This window comes from Amblyomma americanum, chromosome 4 (genome assembly GCF_052857255.1).
Source record: "Amblyomma americanum isolate KBUSLIRL-KWMA chromosome 4, ASM5285725v1, whole genome shotgun sequence".
NCBI classification, from domain to species: domain Eukaryota; kingdom Metazoa; phylum Arthropoda; class Arachnida; order Ixodida; family Ixodidae; genus Amblyomma; species Amblyomma americanum.
The window spans coordinates 85744928-85767919 of NC_135500.1; the positions used below are offsets into that span (position 1 = coordinate 85744928).

General features: G+C 47.2%; 1 protein-coding gene across 1 annotated transcript in view; it reads left to right on the forward strand.

The window, feature by feature from the left end:
- Positions 1 to 4720: 4720 nt before the first annotated feature.
- LOC144129637 (uncharacterized) overlaps positions 4721 to 22992 on the forward strand; it is a 75447-nt gene continuing 57175 nt past the window's right edge. Inside the window, exon 1 of the mRNA XM_077663754.1 lies at positions 4721 to 4849. The gene's annotated coding sequence lies outside the window, so the exon portion shown is untranslated. The remainder of the gene's footprint in view (positions 4850 to 22992) is intronic.

A 22992-nucleotide genomic window follows, 5' to 3' on the forward strand; every position in this document is an offset into this window, starting at 1 on the left:
TATTCTCCCTGGGAGGCTGCTTTACGGACCACTCCGCCCGCCGGCCAGAAATGGCTTGTGGATTGGGTCTTATGTGAGGCCCAAACCCGTGGACTCCTGGACCTGTAGGGAACCACCCTGGAAGATTTTTTTCTTTCCTTTTTTTTCTAATAAAAGTTGTTTCCATCCATCCAAGGGCTCCTGAATAATTTCGACCACCTGGGAAACTTTAACCTTCAGTGACATCGCACAGGACGCGGGTGCTTTACGATTTCTCCTCCAGGGAAATGCGGCCACCGCGGTCGTGTTCCGAACTGGGAATAATAATAATAATTGGATTTTGGGGGAAAGGAAACAGTGCAGTATCTGAACCGCGCCGTAAGGGAAGGGATAAAGGAGGCATTGAAAGAAGAAAGTAAGAAAGAGATGGCGTAGTGGAGGGCTCCGGAGGAATTTTGACCACCTAGAGATCTTCAACACGCACTGACATCGCACAGCGCTCGGCCGCATTAGCCTTTTGCCTCCACAAAATCGCAGCCTCCTCGGCGCGGTTCGAGCCCGGGAACTCCGGATCAGTAGTAGACCGCCCTAACCACTCAGCCACCGCGGCGGGTAACCCGGGAACCACAGAAGGCGCCTTCCCGCTCTGCTCACTCAAGGTGTGTTAGGTCACGGGGGGAGTAGGGGGCACACCTGGGATGCCTCCTTTCCTCCTCTCCGCAATGTTGTGACGGAGAGCACATCTGTAGCTCTCCACGGCAGGCCTCACATCGATCACACCTTTCCGCTGAACTCATCACAGTGCACCGGTGTTTTACGAACTGAAAATCGTATTTTAGGGGATGGGAGGAAGATTGTGACGCAGTATCTGTCTCGCATATCGGCAGACACCTAAACCGACCCTTAAAAGAAGAAATAAAGGAGAGGGTGAAAGAAGAAAGGATAAACGAAGTGCCATAGTGGAGGGCTCCGGTATGATTTCGACCACATGGGAATCTTTAACCTGTACTGACATAGCACAGCACACGGGCGCCTTTGCGTTTCGCCTCCTACGAAACGCGGCCGCCGCGGTAGGGTTCGTAGCGGGGGTAACCGGATCAGTATCCCAGCGCCCTAACCACTCAGCCACCGCAGTGGGGTCACGTTAAATATCCGCACGTGGTCAAAATTGTATTGTGCTTATGCAATCTTCCAACATGAAAATGGATTGTATTTATTTTTTATGTTAGCTTCATTTCATGCAGTGGCTTTGCACATCTATTTTCTGTATAATGTTTGTCCTGAAAACTTAGCACTTTATTGATAATTATGTTTAAAGAACTGTATGCCTTGTACACCGGGGCTTGAACATCGTAAAGTGAACTATTTTTCTCTTTTATTCGAGCTCCTGCCGGTTTGATGAAAATAAACCAAATCAAATCAAAAACAGAGGAAAAAAAGGTAGAAAAAAAGACAACAGGATGCCAACTACCAGTGTGGCGATCTATAGCGAAATGAACTAACCACTACGGTATGCTTGCTTTCTTTATGACAAGATATATGTTACAGTGATGGAATGTTCTATTTAGATGAACTATATACAAACCATGAAGAAAGCAGTGGCATATCACCACGATGCTACATGCAACACAGGAAAGCGATCCATCACTGTGAGTGAGTGCCACTCCGGTTGGAACCAAGTCTAGGCATGCGCTTCCTTTAGATGTAGAAGTATTTTACTGAAATGGTCTTTAGCTGAAACATCAGATTTTCTGTCGATCCAATTTGCGTGTTTCCCTGAGGCTTTGTAGTGAAATTAAAGAGAACATATCTAAGGGTTCAACAAAAAAGAAAATGCAGTGGATGTTGCAATACCTTTCTTGCACGATATCCTAATAAGAGTATGTACATTTGCAACGCATGAAACAATGGTCAATCGTTTCAAGAGTATCGCAAAGCAGCGGTTTAGCATAGATACAAAAATGACTTTTTTCGAAGACCATGTTTCAAGCGGCACTGTTTTTGTCTGTAGCTTATAGAAAAATGTCTGTACTCGCCGAGAGGGGTATTTCACGCTTTATTTTCTGTATGTCATGCCCTATGAAACCAAAATACCCGAAGCAATACGTGGACAAAGGGAAGAGCATACAAATTATATCTCTATACAGCCGTCGCATCGACACAGAAAACAAACTCCGACGAGATATGAAGAAGTATGAAACTATCAGCCAAATACACCTCATGCATCAAACCCACAAACACGGGTGTTGAGAAACATCAGTAGACGCAGTGACGTGCGGCAAAACACGAACTAATTTGGCTTGCAAGAATGCAAGCTCTATTGTGTGTGTAGTGCCATGCAGTAACATGGAATGCGAAACTATTTTCCGGACGTACAGGTGAACTACACGAAGGCCATCGGTGCTTACCGGCTGCAAAATGTTCTCACGCCTGATACCAGGTGTTACAGGAAAGATTTTAAGTACTTTTCAAAATTGGCTTTTTGGGGTAAAATACTGCTTTTTAAGCTTATTATTGTCAGTGTTGGCGGACACCAGAAAACCGGTGAGTCGTTTTAATTAGTAAGCCGGTTAACTATTGTTTAATAATTAACTTACTAACTTTATACCTATTACAGTTCAGTACCAAGTTTTGACAAGAGATCTGTAGCCGGCCGTTAGCAATAGCCATTACAGTAATCAGAATTTAGAAAACGCGATTACACATGGAGCTGTGGCTAGACAAAATCTGACTTTCCTGACTAGTTACGTGCTTTGAAAGGGTTGCTTTGCCTGCGTGTTTTCGAAAGCGTATCTATTCTGGCACGATGTAGCCAAATTTTGTCGAGCGACAGCATCGTGGATAATCGCGCTTTCGGAATTTTAGAAACTGATATGGGTATTACTAATCACGGCTGCAAATCACTGATGTCAACAAGGTTCCTAGCTTTAATAGTTAAAAGTTAATTATGAGAATTTAGTTGACCAGCTTACTACCTAATAATAATCACAAACTTTCCGATCTTCGCCAACACTGATACTACTGTGCCGGAAACGCCATATTTTTAGCCGAAAAAGCACATTTTTGAAAATTACGTAACGTCTTCTTTCTAACATCTGCTATACAAAACACGAATCCCACAGAAAAGTTGCAAAAACTCTGCCAAAACACTGGATATAAGGTCTTGTGCAATTAACATTATTTCCTACATAACAGATTTTAGTTGCGTGAAACAGATGACATGCGGTTGACTTGCCGAAAACCGAGACACCATGAGGAACAAAAGGCTAAGCGTAGCTCCACAGATTTGGCCCGCGGTCTGTGCAGTAATGTGCATTATGCTTATAGGTACTCAAAGCTACTGCAAGGTATTTGGTGGCCTACGTCTCCATAGCATCTCAGTAAGAGGAATCTCAAATCCTTGCACATCCAAACTACCCCGAAGAACATCACCCGCACCAAAGAAAACCTGCCCTCAGTATATGCCCTTGGACTGCGTTCTGCAACTCAAAGAAAAAAAAAAAGTCGCCTGCGACCACCTCCCCAGAGCGCGAGAACGTGACTCACAGCCTTAACCCTCCTCCCCTCCCCACACTTTTCGCGTCATAGCTTTCGTTCTTTTCACTCCCTCCTCCCCTCCATACTTAACGCTAGCCACTGCCCTCAGTCACCCCTGATGAAGCAGCCGAGCCGGCTTCGAAAGGTTGGGATTCAAATTAAAAAATTTTTTTTTTGGAGATGTGCAGTTTATTATGAGTCCTAGTGCTGTGGCAGTCATATATTGTACCCATATCTTTTATTATACCCGTGATTCTTCTTGCTCCTAATCTATATATTGCATAAGTTGGCCGGCGGTTCTCTGCTGATCTTATTACCCACAGACAAGGACGTAGTGCTTATTCGCAATGAAATAAAAAGGGCAATGCCGTAGTATATAATTGCCTCTAGTAGAAAAATCACCAGGAACGGATGCAAGCAAGCAAGGGTCGAAGCGGAGCAACGGCAATGCATTAATTTTTGCTGCACAAACATGTCGTAACGAAGATGAACAAAAGTAAACCCGCCGCCGAGATGCAAGCCCAAAAAAGCCTCACGCTGCATGCTTGGAATATCTGCATATGACGTGAAAAGTGGGATCTAAAAATAACAGATGGTAAAAATATAAGCTTCATCGCGGGGTTCATAAGTTTGCGCTCACAACTGTAGGTCAAAATATTTTAATGCCACCATGACCGAATCCTTTACTCTGTCAAATGAAGAAAAATGGTTTTCAGACGCTGTACGCGCAAAGCATCGTCGTTGTCGAGCGGAGCAATGTTGCTATTTATTTGCACGTACTTTTGCGCACTGTTTGCATGTACTTTAGCACACTATTTTCACACTCTTTGCAAAATAATCATGGAGACAGAATTGTACCAGTACGGTCGTCACTCAGAGGTTGTCCATATATCAGCTATGTGCAAAAGCGCCACCGATGTCGGTTATCGATTATTACATCCCAGTAAATGTTTTTTGTGCGATGTTCAGTACTGATATAAGTTTCGATTGCACAGATCTGCGCGGACGCTATCACCACGTAACTGTAACCGTGTCCGTACGTATCAGCAGAAATATGCAATTCTTGAGTGGCTGCTACAGCAGAATAAAAGTACATACATATCATTCTGGGTTCTAGCGTTACCCTACCTACTAGATAGCAGTATCCATTTCAATCGCCACACGGATTAAATTTCATTTTATGCTCGCTGGGGACGTGCTTCATTTTCCGCAAGGCTGCGGGGCCGACGCTTCTATTCTCGCACTAAAGAACAATGTGCCACCGCAACTAGCCGACAAGTGCAGCTGATGCTGTGATTTTGACGCTTCGCCTGGATGTTTTCCGCCCTAAACGGTAAGCCAAAACGCTGCTGTACTTAGAGAGCCATTATGCTGGTTCTTCTCTGGTTCTTGTGTGCCTTATTTTGAAACACAACAGCCGTGCGGTGCGTTGGTTTAAGGTTACGGTTTTGGTGGTTTTACGTTTCAAAGCGACTTGAAATATTAGGGATGCCTTAATGAAGGGCTATGGTTAATCTCGACTACCGGTTGTTCTTTAATGTGGGCTTGCATAGCACGGTACACGGGTCTCTAGCATTGCAGTTCAAAAGAAATGCGACCGGCGCGGCCGAGACCGAGCCCGCTTCTTTCGGATCACCAGCCGAGCACCACAACCACTGAGCTACCCGGCGGCTAGAACCGCGGTGCCTGTTCGCACCCCGACTGCCATTGTGGTTTGCGCAGTCTGTTCTAAACGTTCTGGTCCATGCAAATTCTACGCTTGAAGGCAGTCTTTTCAAGGCTCGTTCTATGATATTGTGCACAAGATAAATCTAAATACATTTTTATTCATGGCGTACTGAAAAAAAAAGTTTGCGGCTAAAAAAATATTATTTTCGTCAACTCTGGTGGTCGAAAGAAATGTGCAGGTGCTGTCAGAAGTAAATAAAAGGCACGACAACGTGGCAAGCCGTGTCGCAGGACTTTGTAACGCCGGCTTGTACCATCGCGATCAAAAGAAACGCGAATAGCGGTAAGTGGGGCTTTCCGCGCAACCAGCGCCGTCTACGATCAGCCCGCTTAGTCCGATTATCCGTGTCAAACTCCGATATGCCTTGGTGTCGCTAGGCAAATTGGCGCTTTCAGTCGGCGCCGCCGTAGCGCTAGAATCTTCTTCCGGCCGGCTCTCTCCCCGCGTGCGTGTTCTGTCAGGCACAACCACAGGATGATAAGCTTTACTTGTCATTAACCCCGGCAAGCTTTCATGCTGTGACGATGATTTGTGCTTAAGAGAACTGAAGTGTCAATGTCTTGCAGAGCATCGCAGATTTATTGGTTTAAGAAAGATATGAAGAGCAATTCAAGCGAGCGCTGAAGCCCGCACAAACTTTGAACTTATGAGAAGTGAGAACTATTCGACAAAAACACATTTTGCATTAATTAATATTTGGTAAAGATTCCTTCGGCAAAATGACCGATTCCATGCGCCTTAACATAGAGGCGAACACTTCTGAGGCTAGCTCAGTGCAGCGAAACCTGTCCCACTCACCGTGAAGAGCAGCCGAAAGGGAGTCCTTGTTCATTTTATGGAGCTGCAGTCGTGAAAAGCGTTATTTCGTAAATCCCCAGACATTTTCAATTGGATTTATGTCTGCGCCTTTTGCTGGCCACGAAAGTTTACAGACGCCAATTATCCCTAGCAAGTCTTCCACGGAACGTGAAGTAGGGATAGGAGAAAGGTTGTACTTATAATAAAATAGCCTATCATTGAATGGTCATCCAAAGGATAGAGCTGGGCGACCTTCTCGATTTCATTAAAGTATTATGCTGCTGTGAATCGTTCATACAGCCGTTTAAAGGGATCCAAGCCACCGGCTGTGATGGCTCCCCACACATTCACGGAGCAGCGCCCGCTGAGGCTTGGTCGCTTGAAGCAGGTGGGGTCAAGGCTGCATAAAGCAAAGGAAAAAGTTAAGAGCCAGTTTACGAACTTCGAATTCGTTTATTGCGCTTAGTCCAATTGCCGATGCACCTAAACACTTTTCTTGAATATTTTAGCTAACTTGTAACCTGGCACTAAAACAGGTAACGCGCTGTTACTGCAGCATGGCTTTTATTGGTTCGCTTAGAATGCACCTCGAGCCGCTAATTCATGGCATGCAGCAGCCGAAAAATTGTCAAGCTAACAAGAGAACACGTTTCTGACTTTAAAACGCTGAAGTGATATATTATATCCCGCAAACACATGGTAGTCGCACTCTCATGTAACAGTCGTCGCCTAGCTATTTTAGTTAAAATTTGATACTACTCTCACCACTACTGTGCGTTGTCAGTGCACGCTAAAGAATCCCAGGTGGTCGAAATTTCCGGAGCCCTTCACTACGGCGTCTCTCATAGCCTGAGTCGCTTTGGGACGTTACACCCCCATAAACCCACTACTATGACCACAGAAGAACTAACCAGACGGATTCAGGATCACATCTTTATAAAGACCATCGCAAGTAAAGAACATTCTGGTTCAAAGTCTTATCGATGGTTTTATTGACGCCACACTTTTAGTATGGCGTGTCTCTTCGTGGTAAAAGTACTCTCATCTGTGAACACCACCTGGTCTCATCCTCCACAGTCCAGCCCTTATGCGATTGTGCGAATTCTAGATGGTGGCTTGATGGTGATCCAGAATCAAAGGCTTCCTTGCGGCTTTCCTGCTTTGAATGCCCATTTCGTGCAGGGGCTGTCAAACCACTTGAACATCGACGTTTATCCCGAGGTTGTTATTGATGTGCTCGGCTGATAAAAAAGGGTTGTCTAAGGCGGCTACAGTTATCAGCAGGTCTTCCACGATCATGGAATGTGGCCACGAACCGCGAGGAAGGCCCGAGAGTCTATAGCTTCAGTTGTCTGAGCATTCAAAACTCAGTTGGCTGTCGATAGTGGTCTTCCGGTAATCTCCGCAATTATTCTATGGTGAATTGCTCTGGGAAATTAAGGGAATTTGTTGGACACTCGTGGCATAACTTTCTTTTCAAACTGAAGAGGCTCAGGCCAGTGGCTTAGCTACAGCGCCATAGAATAGAATGAGCTTGTGCAGCATAACTTCCAATGATGTTTTTTTATTTTTTGAAGTTATTAGTTTTTTGATGCGAACCTAGAAACCAGCAACGATCGGGTGCGTGCTTCCCCCTTCAGTTCTCTTACGTGTTAATCGTCGTGCCGCTGACAAGCATGGCGCATTTTACTTGCCGGCCATAAGGGCAAAGAAAAGTTATCGCCTGCTATTCAAGTCCGATACTCGGAACACACCCGCGGTGCGACAGCGCCGGCCGGCACAAGATTCTATCGCTACGGCGGGGCCGACTAAAAGCGCCATTTACCTAGCTACAGCAAAGCATATCGGAGTTGGACACGGATCCTCGGACTAGCGGGCCGACGCTAGGCTGCGCTGGTTGTGCGGCAGTCTACGCTTTCCGCTGTTGGCGTTTCTTTTTATCGCGATAGTACGAGTGATTAGCTCGCTTTGCCAGGAAGGGGCACAGGCTTGAACAGATCGTTATTTTGCGCGTCCGGTGATCACTCACGGCGCCTCGGACGGGTGCTTGGTGATTTCTAAACTGAAATTCGCGGGATTTATTTCGCTCTGGCTGGGATGAGTTTGAAGTGCGGTTCACGCTGTTTGAAGCGCGTTAGTAGCTGGCGTGTGTAGCATCCAGCAATGAGCACAGGCTCGATTGTTTAGTTTAACATTGATACTGTCATTAGCGGCGTATCGTGACGCGTTGTTTTATTATTAATGTGGAATCTTTATCTGCTCCGCGAGGAGCGAAACTCTCACCGGAAGTTTTCCGCAGTTCGTGACACCAAAAGTTTCCCACACAACTATTCGCCAAAGGTTGCCCACACATCAAGTCACGAAAGATTGCCCACACAACAAGTCACTCAAGGTTGCCCACACAAGTCACTCAAGGTTGCTCACACAACAACTCACCAAATGTTGCTCACACAAGTCACCAGAATTTGCCCACCCAACAAGTCTCCAGAGGTTGCCCACACAACAAGTCACCAGAGGTTGCCCACACAGCAAGTCACCAGAGGTTGCCCACACAACAAGTCACCAGAGGTTGCCCACACAACAAGTCACCAGAGGCTGCCCACACAACAAGTCACCAGAGGCTGCCCACACAACAAGTCACCAGAGGCTGCCCACACAACAAGTCACCAAAGGTTGCCCACACAACAAGTCACCAAAGGTTGCCCACACAACAAGTCACCAAAGGTTGCCCACACAACAAGTCACCAAAGGTTGCCCACACAACAAGTCACCAAAGGTTGCCCACACAACCAGTCACCAAAGGTTGGCCACACAACCAGTCACCAAAGGTTGGCCACACAACCAGTCACCAAAGGTTGGCCACACAACCAGTCACCAAAGGTTGGCCACACAACCAGTCACCAAAGGTTGGCCACACAACCAGTCACCAAAGGTTGGCCACACAACCAGTCACCAAAGGTTGGCCACACAACCAGTCACCAAAGGTTGGCCACACAACCAGTCACCAAAGGTTGGCCACACAACCAGTCACCAAAGGTTGGCTACAACACCAGTACGGAAAAGTTGGATACACAACTAGCCAGGAAAGGTTGGCCACACAATTAGTAAGTAAATGTTGGCCACACAACTAGCCAGGAAAGGTTGGCCACACAACTAGTAAGTAAATGTTGGCCACACAACTAGTAAGTAAATGTTGGCCACACAACTAGCCAGGAAAGGTTGGCCACACAACTAGTAAGTAAATGTTGGCCACACGATTAGTCAGCAAAGGTTGGCCACACGACTAGTCAGCAAAGGTTGGCCACACAACTAGTCAGCAAAGGTTGGCCACACAACTAGTCAGCAAAGGTTACCCACACAATTAGTCAGCAAAGGTTACCCACACAATTAGCAAATGTTGGCCACACAATTAGTCAGCAACGGTTACCCACACAATTAGTCAGCAAAGGTTACCCACGCAATTAGCAAATGTTGGCCACACAATTAGTCAGCAACGGTTACCCACACAATTAGTCAGCAAAGGTTACCCACGCAATTAGTCAGCAAAGGTTACCCACGCAATTACTCAGCAATGTTTACCCACACAACTAGTCAGCAAACGTTGTTCACACATACTGTCACCACCACCGCTGTGGCTCTGTGGTTATGGCGCTCGGCTGCTGACAAGAAAGACGCGAGTTCGATCCCGGCCGCGGCAGCCGAATTTTAATGGGGCTGAAATTCTGGAAGCCCGTGTACTGTGCGATGTCAGTGCACATTAAAGAACTTCAGGTGGTTGAAATTTCCGGAACCGTTCTCTACGGCGTCCCTCATAGCCTGGTCGTTTTCGGACGTTGCACCCACATAATCCATAATCCGTCTTGTCACCGGAATTTGTCCTCTGTTATGCCCCCTCAACATGTCCACCCAAAGTGATATCATGTCACGAGACCTCATAACCAGTTAAACTGTGTCAATATCCGCGCGGAACAGGATAACGTTCGTGTAGTATGCCATAACGTGACTGAAACATTTTGGCACGCGCAACGCCCAAAAGGTTACCTTAGACAATTCGGACCAAACTTTATTTCTAGCACTTATTCAGCGTGCACGACACGATGGTGGCTTCCAAGTTTAGCCCCAGTCGTTTCCGAAACTTTTGTCCGGGTGAGCCCCGAATTTTTATCTCGGGCGACTTTTACCAAAATCGATATCTAACCTTAATTGGGTGTGCTCTCCCGATGGCGACCTCCAAATTTGTCCCCGGTCATTGCTAAAATCTAGCCCGTGTCCCAAACCCCCATCATTTGAACTTGACCGATTTAGACCAAAGTCGATGTCCAAAACATGTGACATCATATTAGTCACGTGGCAAGGGGTACAGTTACTTCATGTACGGATGACATGCAAAAAAGCGAGATGTCATTAGAGTCACAAAACTGTAGTTAACAGGGAGTCAGGATTAAAAGAAAAAATAACTAACATGTATTCGTATTCCTCCACGTGAGCAGACATAAGCGCTAAGGAACGGAATCGTTAATTCGGTGGTGACAAAAATGGCGTGAGAACCTGCTTTGAGCGTGTTAACGCTTGCATATTGCGCAGACCGTTTTGTTCGTGATATTATTTGTTTCTTGAGATTGCTCGCCATTGTCAAATTTTTCCCAGAACACCTACCAAGAAGAAATTATTTTTGAGAAACTATAAGGCCCTGTTGGTATTGGCGTTGCCATTTTGCAATCAAAATGGCACTACGCCCCATAAGTCTTGAATTCCAGAGCACGGAAATGACAGTCCGGCTTTATTTTATCTAGTGTCGCTTCTTTTTACTGTAATTGTCCATAAATGCGATATTTTACTTCAATGTACCCTCTACCCTCCATTTCATACAAATGTCTTTTGTCTCTCTGCAACAACACTGTTGCTTCTGTGAGGCTCTGAAAACAGCCAGCTAGCCTGAAAGGAGTAACAACCGAACGTTGTCAAGTCGTAAAACGGCCTGGGCATTACATAACATTTAGAGCACTGAATGCGCGTCCTCATGTTCTTTTTGTCCCAATCGAATGAAGGATGCCATTCTTGATCGCGGAGTCTGCCCGAGAAGCCAAAATGAAGAATTTTCACTTCAGCATAAGAACTAAAACAGCACCCCGAGACAGGCTGCTTATATCAGCATCAAGAGTAAAGTATGCAAAGAAGACAGGCCGTCCTGGCGTGTGCTCACTGCCGAAGGCCGCACGCGCCGGCTGCCGACCCCTTTTAAACGCATCGCTTCTACGGCCAAAAAACTCTCTGGTGTTGCAATTTAAAAGCCACAAGCACGCTTTCGAATGGCCGAGAGTGAACGCTGGACAGAGGAGATAAGGGTCTGCTGATAGCACGTGGGCCCTACTGGCGACCGAGCTAATCGACTACGCGAGCCAGCTTTAGAAAACGCTGACGCTGTTGCCCGTTGTCGCAACTTCCATTTACTCCTCTCAGCAACTGTACGAATAAATTTAGTCTTCCATTTCTTTAGTAATATCTGGTTAGCGTCGACTGTTTGCTAGATGAGCGCTCTGTGCCGATGCGAATCGGTCAACTTGCCGATGGTTGCCGAATGGGCACAATGCGCAGGCCAGGCCGCCCAACGTTTGCTAGCCTTTTCCTAAAGGTACGCTCTGCCAACAGATTTTCTTACTGTTATCGCACTTTTGGGCATACCTGCCGCCAAAATCGCGATATTATTGGTACCATTTATAAGTAATTAGAAGTATTTGATATTAATTTTTATTTTTGCTTTTATCTCCTCGTCATCTAAAACTAGAGCCAGGCCATGTACCGTAAACATCTCAAAACAAAGTCGAAGGGTATTAACGTAGTTAAATTCTGTAGACGTGCGAAAGCAGGTGTTTAGCCTGGTTGAATCATGGTTGTGCTTTGCCTTGCTGGGTCTTCGGTAGGTCTGGCGACGATATTAGTTCGATAGTAGTGTTGTTGACGAGGACGACGTCGTGCAATGCGCAGCGCGAATGTGTTCAGTTCAACATGAAGTGTTACCGGCTGCGGTAATAGCATAGTGCTCTCGTGCACTGGCCATGGAGGCTGACCTCTTAGCGCCGGCGCAGTTTTGAAGCCCACTCGCGGCAATATTTATTTTATTTACTTTATTTAGGCGCGCAAGATCAATTCAAGTTCAGGCTTCACCGGTGAAACAGCGTTTGCGCCTTTGGTCGTTAAGTAGAGCTTACGCTCTCAAGAATATCTAGCACAGCGAGATTCGCTACCACGTTACGCTGGTACGAAAATTGAGCTCCTCCTACTGAGTGGTAGCATTGCGCAAGAGTGCGCCTCTCACGGCCATATACGCATGCTTAGCTGGCGCTCCAAGGAACCACTTTTTCGTAGTGGATCGCAGAGTGAGCTATGCCTTTTAAGTCTCTTTAAAATAAAAAAACCAAACTTCTGATAACAAGATCCTCGGAAGACAGTGAACAATCGCCTCGCAGTCAACGTCACGCGTCTTGCACTTAACACGCCAAGCAGCGTAATAAGCGAAGCAAAGAAACGGAGCTAAGCGCCAACTTAAATACCTTATTATTAGCTGACGGTTGCCCCGCCTTATGCTTCGTGTGCGTGCGCCATCTAACAGTTTTGCTATTCGCTCCATCGTAGGCCGCTGATCCAGCGAACGGTCGATACTCGTGTGACACCATCAAATTCGAAATGTAATTCTATAATACTTCTTAGATTACTATTGAAACTGCCATGTTGACACGGTGTACAAACCTCATCGCTGCAAAAAATGACTGCTAACTCTAATGCTTGCATTTTTCTCTGAGACCTTGTGGGCAGTTAAGCGGTGGCCGAGCATAATAATAATATCAGAACATATTAAATATGCGCAATGGTGGTCGAAATTTTGTCCAGAAAAGGCTGTGTACTTTCTCTATTCGTTACGTATAAGCAGGACCGTTGCCTAGACATTCTCCTGAATGCTATTAATTTGCTTACACGCCGAGCTGGCTCAGACTTTTGCGTTGTGCAGCTGAACATAAGGTGACGCTACTTAGGTGGAGGCGAAATACATGAACACCCGTGTGCTGTGTGATTGCACCTCGCGTTAAAGAACGGAGGCGGTTTATTTTGTTCACAACCGCCCCTAGGGGTCTCTTATAGTTCAATTACGTTTCTGGGCGTTAAAGCCACAATTATTATTTTGCTAATATTTGTTTAAAGGATCCATTTGATCTGTGCCCATTCAGATAATAAATAGTAAGCAACCTAAAGTTTAGAAAAATGTTCATGAATGATTGTTATTTATTTTGGAATAGACCATCCGAAAAGTATTACTGAAATTTATATAACTCCGTCCAAGGGAGTGTTTTCATCAAAAGCCTTTTAACTGTTCCTATGAACGACTATACTTATTTCTATTGCTTTACTTTTAAAGCGCTTTTTGCAGCATAAACAAGAGGGCTTACAGAGCAGCTTGCTTGCGCAGTGCCTCTATTAAAGCTGTTGTGTGTAGTAAATCCTCGACATTGTCTCATCTGTTGAAGCACCCATATTGGTCGCCTGTACATTCGATGCATTTCGTTACCTCAACTAATGGCAGAAATACAATTCATTAAAAACTCTATCTTGAAAAGTCAGCCCCATCATTAGGCTGACTGCAAGCAAAATTAGCGTTCATTCGGTTCGGTTTGCTTGGTACTCGGGTCATGCAAAACATCCATTCAAATGGTATCGTATCAGATCGCAGACGCTGGCAGTGACGTAAGCGAAGAGGGTTCCGATGCGGCTGGTTTTTACCTTGGAACAAGGGCGAATTATAGCGATGAAAAATAGCCTTATTAGCGATGCTGCAGACGGCAGTGTTCCCGTACTGATTAGTGTAGTCGATGTCGTCCGCTATATATATGCATATTAAAGTTCTGAATAACAACTCCTTTATATATAGGAACTAGGAACTTTACTACCCGTGCCTTCTATGTCGTCCTTGTGCGCTGTCGCGGAGTACGCTGTTTTGTGTACATTTAAGGTCCTTATTTGTCATGAGTAGACACTTGAAGAGTAAACTAGTTATACCACGTCACAAATTTTGTACACCGGTCAAGACAGCCCTTTACAAGACACACGAACAGGTACAGGGAACAGCAAATGACGCCTGCGCGTTGTGCTAAAAGAAAATATTCATTCAAAAATAAACAAGGCCTGGTGTCTGTATTTATTTTGTCCCGCTCCAAATTAGTTGTTCGGCAGATACCTCAATTCTAGATCTTGCTTTTTTCCATTATTGGTGCGTACTTCTACAGGATTATTTTCCCAAATGAATGTTATGTTATCAATCCGTCTGGAGTCCATGTAGACCTAAGGTTATAGCGCATTACAGCTTTAATCCGTTTGACCCTATTATTTCTCCCTTTTTTAGCAGCCCAATATCCACATTCAGTGCTTCTCCGGCTGCAGCTTTTTTCCTCCTCAGTCAGAGAGTCATTATGCAAACTCTACCCAAAATCAACCAAAAGTGTTTTCGCTATTCACTAATACATGTCTTATTCTGCTGTCTAGTATTCGCAAGTATAAGAATGAGTGCTTCTGGCCTTATCCGTGGCTCCTAGCTAGGGTTTACGAAGACTTTCTGAGAAAAGGAAGAAACTGTTGCACCTTTTACAACACTGATCCGCTTATTGATAGAGGCGAAGTATAAAGACTTGGTTGCTCTGAAATTGACGACTAAATTAATAAATGATGGTGGACACAAATTATCTCAAACAGCTAACAGCTTTGATGCTCAATGTCGACGCGCAGCTTGAATGCTTAACGGTGGGTGATCTTTGACCTCTGCATTATTTCTGTTGAGGAGCAGGTGTTATTTTACAGCTGGAGTCGATTCACTACTAAATATAGCCGCTCGGCGGCTGTTCGGTACGCAACTTGTGCGCGACGCTGTTCGCTTCTGAAGAAACTGACGTTCCGCACTGGCCGTCTCGGGGTGCTGTCGCATCTTCTCAGAGCATCTGTTTTTGCGTTTCTCTGCCATCTACACGTGAGCCACCGGCACGAACTGCTTCGTGAAACTGATGGAGGTTGCGGGCTCGACGACCCATCTCCAGGACCCCTCGAGACAGCTGTTCATTGAGTCCCGGCCAGCTTCGGCTTGTCTGCGCGCCCGTTTACTGCACCAGCCGCCGCCTCCTGGGACTCCTCCAAGAGTTTGGTCTCCTCCACAAAGAGTCACCCACTCATCCGCCTGGTGAAAATACCATCATGGCGCAGGCTAGCGCGTCAACCTTGACGCTCCAGCAACCCCGTCTGCCGGCCAGCTTCCACGGCGCTATTTTTGAAGGCGCTGAAGACTGGCTTGACCAGTTTGATTTGGTCGCCGATTTCAACCAATGGAGCGCTGCGCAGAAGTTTCGGAACGTTTATTTCACACTCGAAGATGGAGCCAAGACTTGCTTCGAGAACAGGGAGGACGATATCCAAAGCTGGGATACCTTTCGCCAGTAGGTCCCGAACACGTTTACTAGCACGGTTCGCCGGGATCGTGCACAGCACTTCCTGCACAGTCGCGTACAGAAACCTATTGAGAGCGTTGCTATGTTCGCTGAGGACGTGATCCGCTTTTGTTGGTGCGCTAACCCAGATATGTCGGAAGCCACGAAGCTCCGCCACCTGATGCAAGGTGTGAAAGACCAACTGTTCAATGGTTTGGTTCAAAATCTCCAGCAGACTGTAGCCTACTTCAGAAAAGAAGCGACCGCCTTTGAGCAGGCTTTGCAGCAGCGCTGCCATCGAAATGACTCCTTGTGAGGTGAGACTTGCCGCAGTGCGGCCGCATTGAGCGTGTCCAGCGACAATTCGTCGTTGCGTGAGCTCATACGCGCTGTTGTCTGTGGCTGAAACTGATCATCGCATCGCTTGATGCTACAGCTGCGGCTCTTACCGAAGTTTTGCGCGACGAGATCCGCCAAGCATTATCAGCGCCTCCTCCAGTCATGCCGGAGCCACGCCCCATTAGCTACGCCGCGGCTCACCGTTCCGAGTTGCCGCCTGTGCAACGTTTGTCATACCACTCGCCGCCGCCGACCGCTCCGTCGCCGTCATTCTAGCAGCGGCCCCAGCGAGGGCCTGCATTGTGTCCGCCGGCTCGGAAGGCGGCTTTCTAGCGCACCTCTTGGCCAGCAGCCGCGCTGGTGCTATTGCGGGGAAGCCGGCCACCTCTATCGCCATTGCCCTTACCGCGAAATCGGCCTCCGAGGTTTTCCACGTGACGCTCACTGGCCCCGTTTCGGTGAGCGACCCCACGAAATGAAGGAATACCTTGCTGCCTGTGACACTAACTCTACCCGCTGACCACGATCTCCATCTCCCGCACGCATCACATCGGCCAGCCGCCAGGCTTTCGCAGATGGGCTGCGGGTCCAGTCTCCAATCCCACGCCGGGGAAACCAAAAGCGGCGCACTCGAAGGGGGGTGGGGGGGGGGGCAAGGTTGCTGAGAGCAGATATTCCAAAGACCCCGAATCCCACCGGAAGGCGATGCGGAGATCCCGATGCCGAGATCCCGATGCCGCCGTAGCCTGATTCTGTGATACCGAATTTCCCTGACATTGATGCAGTTGTTAGCGCCGACCTGCGCATTCACGTTGACGGTAACTCAGTGACGGCTTTAGTTCATCGAGGCGCGGACTTTTCAATAATAACCAAAAACTTCGCGGATAGCCTCAGCAAGGTGAAAACAGAATGGGATGGACCGCAAATTCTTACTGCCGGCGGTCACCTCATGACACCAGTCGGAGGGTGCACTGCTCGAGTTACCATTTCCAACTCTACTTTTGTTGTCCTGCCGCACTGCTGCAAAGACCTTATCTTTGGAATGCACCTCTTGCCTGAGCATGGTGCCATCATAAATCTTCCTGGCCGTCTGGTAACATTTTCGACACCTGGAACAGCTTCACCCGACACCAAACCACGCAGAGCAGCCCTGCGCATCATCGACACGGATGTGACCATGCTTCCACTATCCCTTGTTACCGTCATTTGTGGTGACCAATGCAGTGCTGACGGCGTAGCAGAACAGAACACTGCGCTTGTGCTTTCTCGCGGGATCTGCGTCGCAAGAGGTATTGTAACGCCACGCAACGGCCTGGCAGATGTCTTTCCAACAAATTTCGGAACCGAACGGCAACACATCGCCAAGGGCACCGCGGTCAGATACTTCGAGAAATCGCCGAAACTCACGACTGTCTTGCCCTCCAGAGTGAAATATCCACCTGTCGCACAACACAGTTGTTCCTTGACGTGAACCCAGGCTTACCATCAATCGAGAAGGAAAGACTAGTTGGCCTTCTGCATCAGTTCCAAGACCATTTCTCGTCTACGTCAGCAGTTAAACAGACGCCTCTCGCTAAGCACCACATTATAACGGACGACAGTACCCGACCGGTTCGAGAAAACCCATACCGTGTCTCAATGCGGAAGCGTGAAGCAATAGCCCAGCAAGTCCAAGAAATGCTGCAGGATGGTGTTATCCAGCTATCGGGTAGCCCCTGGGCTTCGCCTGTGGTTTTGGCTAAGAAGAAAGATGGCAGTCTGCGATTTTGCGTTCCATACCGGAACCTTAACCAGGTTACAAAGAAAGATGACTACCCGTTACCACGCTTTCACAACTATCTTGACCGGCTGCGGCTCGTGCTCAACTTTTCTTCGCTGGACTTAAAAAGTGGTTGCTGGCAAATCAATGTTGAGGATCGGGATCGCGAGAAGACACCGTTCGTGACGACGGATGGCCTTTATGAGTGGAAGGACCTTCCTTTCACTTTGTCTTCAGCTCCTGCAACATTTGAGAGAATGATGGATGCTGTTTTGTCTGGTCTGAAATGACAAACGTGCTTTGTGTACCTTGACGACGTTGTATTTTCGCCGACGTTCGAAAAACACCTCCAACACCTCTTGACCATGCTGTAGGCTATACGAACTGCCGGCCTGACGTTGAAGCTCGAGAAATGCCACTTTGGTTATGAGGAGCTCCTTTTCCTGGGCCATGTCGGCAGCCATCGTGGAGTCCGGCCGCATCCTACTAAACAGTTACCGTTGCCAACTTCCCACTCCTTCGCACAAGAAAACAGTCCGTCGTTGTTTGGGCTTTTGCGCGTATTTCTGGCAGTTCATTGCCAACTTGGGATTCCCGACTTGCTGCACCATTGACGCATCTTACAAGAGAGGATGTCCTGTTCGCGTGGACCGAACAGCAGCAGCAGCAGCAGGCATTTGATGAATTATGGCGCGGCTTGCAAACCACGCCTGTCCTTGTTCATTTCGATTCTCGTGCCGAGACTCTTGTCCACAGAGATGACAGCAACGTGGGCCTCGGCGCTGTACTCGTCCAGGCGCAGGAGGGCGCCGAGCGTATGATAGCATACGCCAGCCAAACTCGGTCTCGTGCTGAATCTGATTATTCTACGACATTACCTATACGGCCGACATTTTCAAGTCGTAAGCGACTGCTCCCTTTACTTGGTTACGAACTTATGGGATCCCTCTGGCCGCCTTATGCTTTAGACCTTACGTCTTCATGAGTTCCTCACGACCGTCGTGAACAAATCAGGGCGCCAGCATAACGATGCCGTCTGCTTGTCCTGATCTCCAGTCGAGGTTGCGTGCGACGGCAACGAACCGAACTTTCCTCTCATCGCAGCCGTGGACGCAGCGACAATTTCCAGTCAGCAACTTGAGGATCCGCCGCTGAAACGTATCGACATCCTGAAAACTCGAGCCAAGGAGGTTCCCCACCCTTTCGCGAGAACGCAGTCCTTTTGTATGCGCAAGAACGTGCTGTACCAAGCCAACTTTTCTCCAACCGGAGCGACTACCTCCTCGTAGTTCCAGCGAATCTCTGGGAAGAAGTCTGGCAGGCGTGTCATGACAAGCCTACCGCCGGTCACCTCGGCTACGCTCGCACTCTGGCTCGGACACAAAAGAGCTATTACTGGCCTAAGCTTGTGGCGACAGTGCGACATTATGTGGGCACGTGCCGCAATTGTCAACGACGAAAGAGACCCCCTGTCAAGCCAGCTGGACTTTTACATCCTGTACAAGTGCCCAGAGTCCCGTTTGAGCAAGTTGGCAGGCACCATCTCGACCCTTTTCCAACTTATTTTTGGGGAACCGGTGGATATTCGTCGCCCCTGATTACCTCACACGCTACGCTGAAACCAAAACCCTCCAGCGCAGCACAGCAGCCGAGGCTGCGAATTTTTTTGTGAACACATCGTGTTAAGGCGTGGTGCCCCCGCACTTATTATCACGGATAGAGGCACCGCTTTCACTATCAAACTCTTGGAATCCCTCATGTGGCTGAGTGGCACTACTCAGGAAAACAACCGCCTACCATCCCAATACAAATGGCCTGACCGAGCGCCTTAACAAAACTCTCATCGACATGCTGTCCATGTATATTGACGTTGAGCATCCCCTGCCATATATTACTATCCCGAATAACTCGTCTCAACAAGAAATCACGCGGAGGACGCCCTTCTGTCTGTTGTACGGCCGCGAAGTGTCGAAAATGTTGGAAGCAATGCTGCCCCATAATGGCCGCTTCTCCGACGTTGGCGCCGAGGAATTTACACTTCGCGCGGAAGAAGCTCGACAACTTGCTAGAGTGCGTATCCTGAACAAACAAGGCCGTGACGCCCGAAGTTACAATCGCCGCCACAGACCGATGACGTCCGTCCCGGACGACGAAGTGTGGGTCCGCACCCCCATTCGACGCCGCGGTCTCCCCGAGAAACTGGTGAAGCAGTATTCTGGTCTCTACAGAGTTCTCCGTCAGCTAAACGACGTGACATATGAAGTTCTTCCGGATATGGTTTCCCGGACTACTCGCTGTCTGCAGAGACCAGAGATTGTTCATGTCATGCGGATGAAGCCCTATTTTTTGCGAGACATTTAGTGGCTCAGTGACCCGCGTTACTAAGTTTTGGTTTTTCTTTCTCCCTATTTTCTTGTTAAAGCATCAACCGATGCTCTTTCCGAGAGGGAGGGCAATGCCGCGTCTACACCAATATCCGCTCGTCGACAGTTCGGCACTCAGCTCGTGCGCCACGCTGTTCGCTTCTGAAGAAGAAACTGACGTTCCGCTCTGGCCGTCTCGGTGTGCTGTCGCATCTGCTCAGCGCTTCTTGATGTTGGCGTTTCTCTGCGGTCTAGACGCGAACTACCAGCACCAACTGCTACGTGGAAATATGTTAAACTCCACGGCAATACCGTTAGGGCGAGCTTTACACCGAAAACTTTTTTCTCTCCAGACGGCATGCGGGAAAACCAAGCACAAGCGATTGCATTTGTGCGCTGAAGACTGCAGTGTTAACTTAGGTTCGGATTTTTCGTTGTCTGCTACTCCGAAACCAGAACAGGCGCTTGTATACACTGTTGCGTGAGTCACACCATCGTTGTTTATAAACCTTTTTGTAGCGTTTGCTGGTAGTGGCCCTACTCAAAAAAAGACAGGCGGATTACATTAGGAACAGAAATCTCCGCTTGATCGCTACGCTTCTGCTTCCGTTTCGTTCCAGTCACCATAACACTCCTAACCGTTGTTTCTGCACACACAAACCCGTTATCGATGGCAATACTCTAAGAGCCTCTTCATAACACTTAAAACTTTACCGGCTCCGTAAGCTCAATTCTGCGGTGAACGGAAACTAAAACTTGGATACGTTCATTAACATGCCAGTTTAACCATCGGAATCAGCGTTTACCACAGCCAGTGCCTTGCATGCCTTGAACGCTTAGTTCTATCCTTAATACTCGGGTCATTGTCGGATGTTATTTAGCTCTCGGAAAACATGTTCTATTCAATATGCCAAGGTCAACAAAATACGCAACCTATAGGATGACGTTGAAAACGATTCTAGGCTGCTCGAAATGTAGCCACCTTTGAAATCCAGGTGCCCCGCTTAGACAACTCTAACTGGCCCTGATTTTTATATCTTTTTGGTGGGATTATATGGGGGCCAATGTTGACTCCCTGCCGCGGCCGCCACGGCATCCGGAGTGCACGCCAGTCATTTCATTTTTTGCACAACCTTATTTCTTTAAGGCGTAAGCCGCTCTTGGCTCATGAGTGGCGTGGACGTAAGTTGTGGAGACGGACATAACTTGTGGGGACGAACTGGCAATCATAAGTTGCATCGTAAATAAAATAAAAGGTAAACATTGATTAGGCAACTGCTTAATAGCAAGATATGTATAATGAAATAAAAAGCAAAAAAAAATTTAAAATGCATGTAAACCAAATGATAAAAGAACAACAATAAAAGCAAACGAAAAATAGGATTAAAAAGATAAGAGTCAAAACTAAATTAATAAAAACTAAAGTAACAAAACTAAATAATTTTAAAAAATAATGAAAAAATTATAAAAAACAATTTGAACAAATAAAAAATGAAAGGAGAAGGAGAGGACAGGGAAAGGCTTTCGCATTTCCGGTCTTAAGCACACTTAAATGCAATCCTGTAATTATTTTTATCCTCCTGTGCAGCTTCAGGCAAATTCTAATTATCCTCTGTACTCGCATATCCAAACCGCTTGCACATGCCTCCAATCCATCCAGACGCTATGAAGGAAATGTCAATCGATGTCTGAGTACCTGCATTTTCCAGGGCTAAAACTTGTAGGCGCGTGCGAAGAGCAGTTTTTTCAAAAGTGAACTGATTACAAATACTGTTGATGGTAACCGAATCAATCAGCATAGCGAATATTGATAGAACTGAATCGAATGCGAATACGATATATTTAGCTGTTTCACCTACCTTTGTGATACCCTTGTAAAACGAGGAGTCTTGCGAACCAGCTAGTTTAAGCGGCACTGGTGCGCAACGGCGCTCTAGCATATAAATTTATGAGTTATAGCTTTGATCGAATTACAGCGATCCACTCCTGAATGCGCCGCACTGGACTGCACTCGGAGGTACGAAACACGCAGTCGGTATATTAACTATGTGGCTGTGTTGCTATACGCACATGAAAATTGCCCTTCGCCTCTAAAGACGACAGCCAATAATAAGCGCCACATCTCAGTAAGTGAGGGGCGTCAAAGCTGATCCAACCCAGGGCCTCCGTGCCTTTCAGTCCTGGAAGCCACGTACGAGAACTGACCGCAATGACACTAATGTGGCGTGGTGCGGCGCTCAATACTCGTGACGACGATGGTATGTTCCTCGATGACCGACCGCGGCAGCATGATGTAGAGCGCCGCAGTGGGTTCTGTGCTGGAAACAGTTGTCAAAGAAAATTGACCACGGACTTTTTCAATTTTTATACCTAGGATTTGATGTATTAGAAAACATGAATACGCAATTGATTCCTTTCTATTATTTTTGAACATGCACGCTCTGGTTACTCAAACGAACCGAATAGCAAAATATTCAATACCCGTCTCGAAAATTTCGATTATTCTCATACGCTTCATATTCTTCACACGTATTCACATGCTTCACAGGTATTCATATTACGTTAAAGGAGAAATTGTAATATAAGCTCCAAAGGACGGGCACGCCCTAAAATACGCCCCTGGACACAGCGCTCTCTCTGTGGTCCGGTATCACACAAAACCTAACGGATCGTCCTCCGTTCGAGGAGGGTGATGGGCGAGAGCACTGAAACTTAGTCTTGGCGGGAAGCAATGCCTCTAGAACAGGGGAGTCTGGGTTAAGCTCCACTTCTCGCGTTTCGGCTCTGAGCCTTACGCTCTATGACGCAAATCGAAACCAACTGGTTGTCATGGTAACCGTAGTGGTTGCATAATGGAACAAAATAAAAGGCGGCAGCGTGATGCCCGAGCACCACAACCCGAAACTAAACAATGTCAATCCGGTATATATATCCCTGCCTGGCAGTTGTCAAAGTAGGGCCAATTAGTTCCGACATTCGTGTAAAAGTTGTGGGCGAACCTTTTGTCGCACAATGTTCCGGATGGTA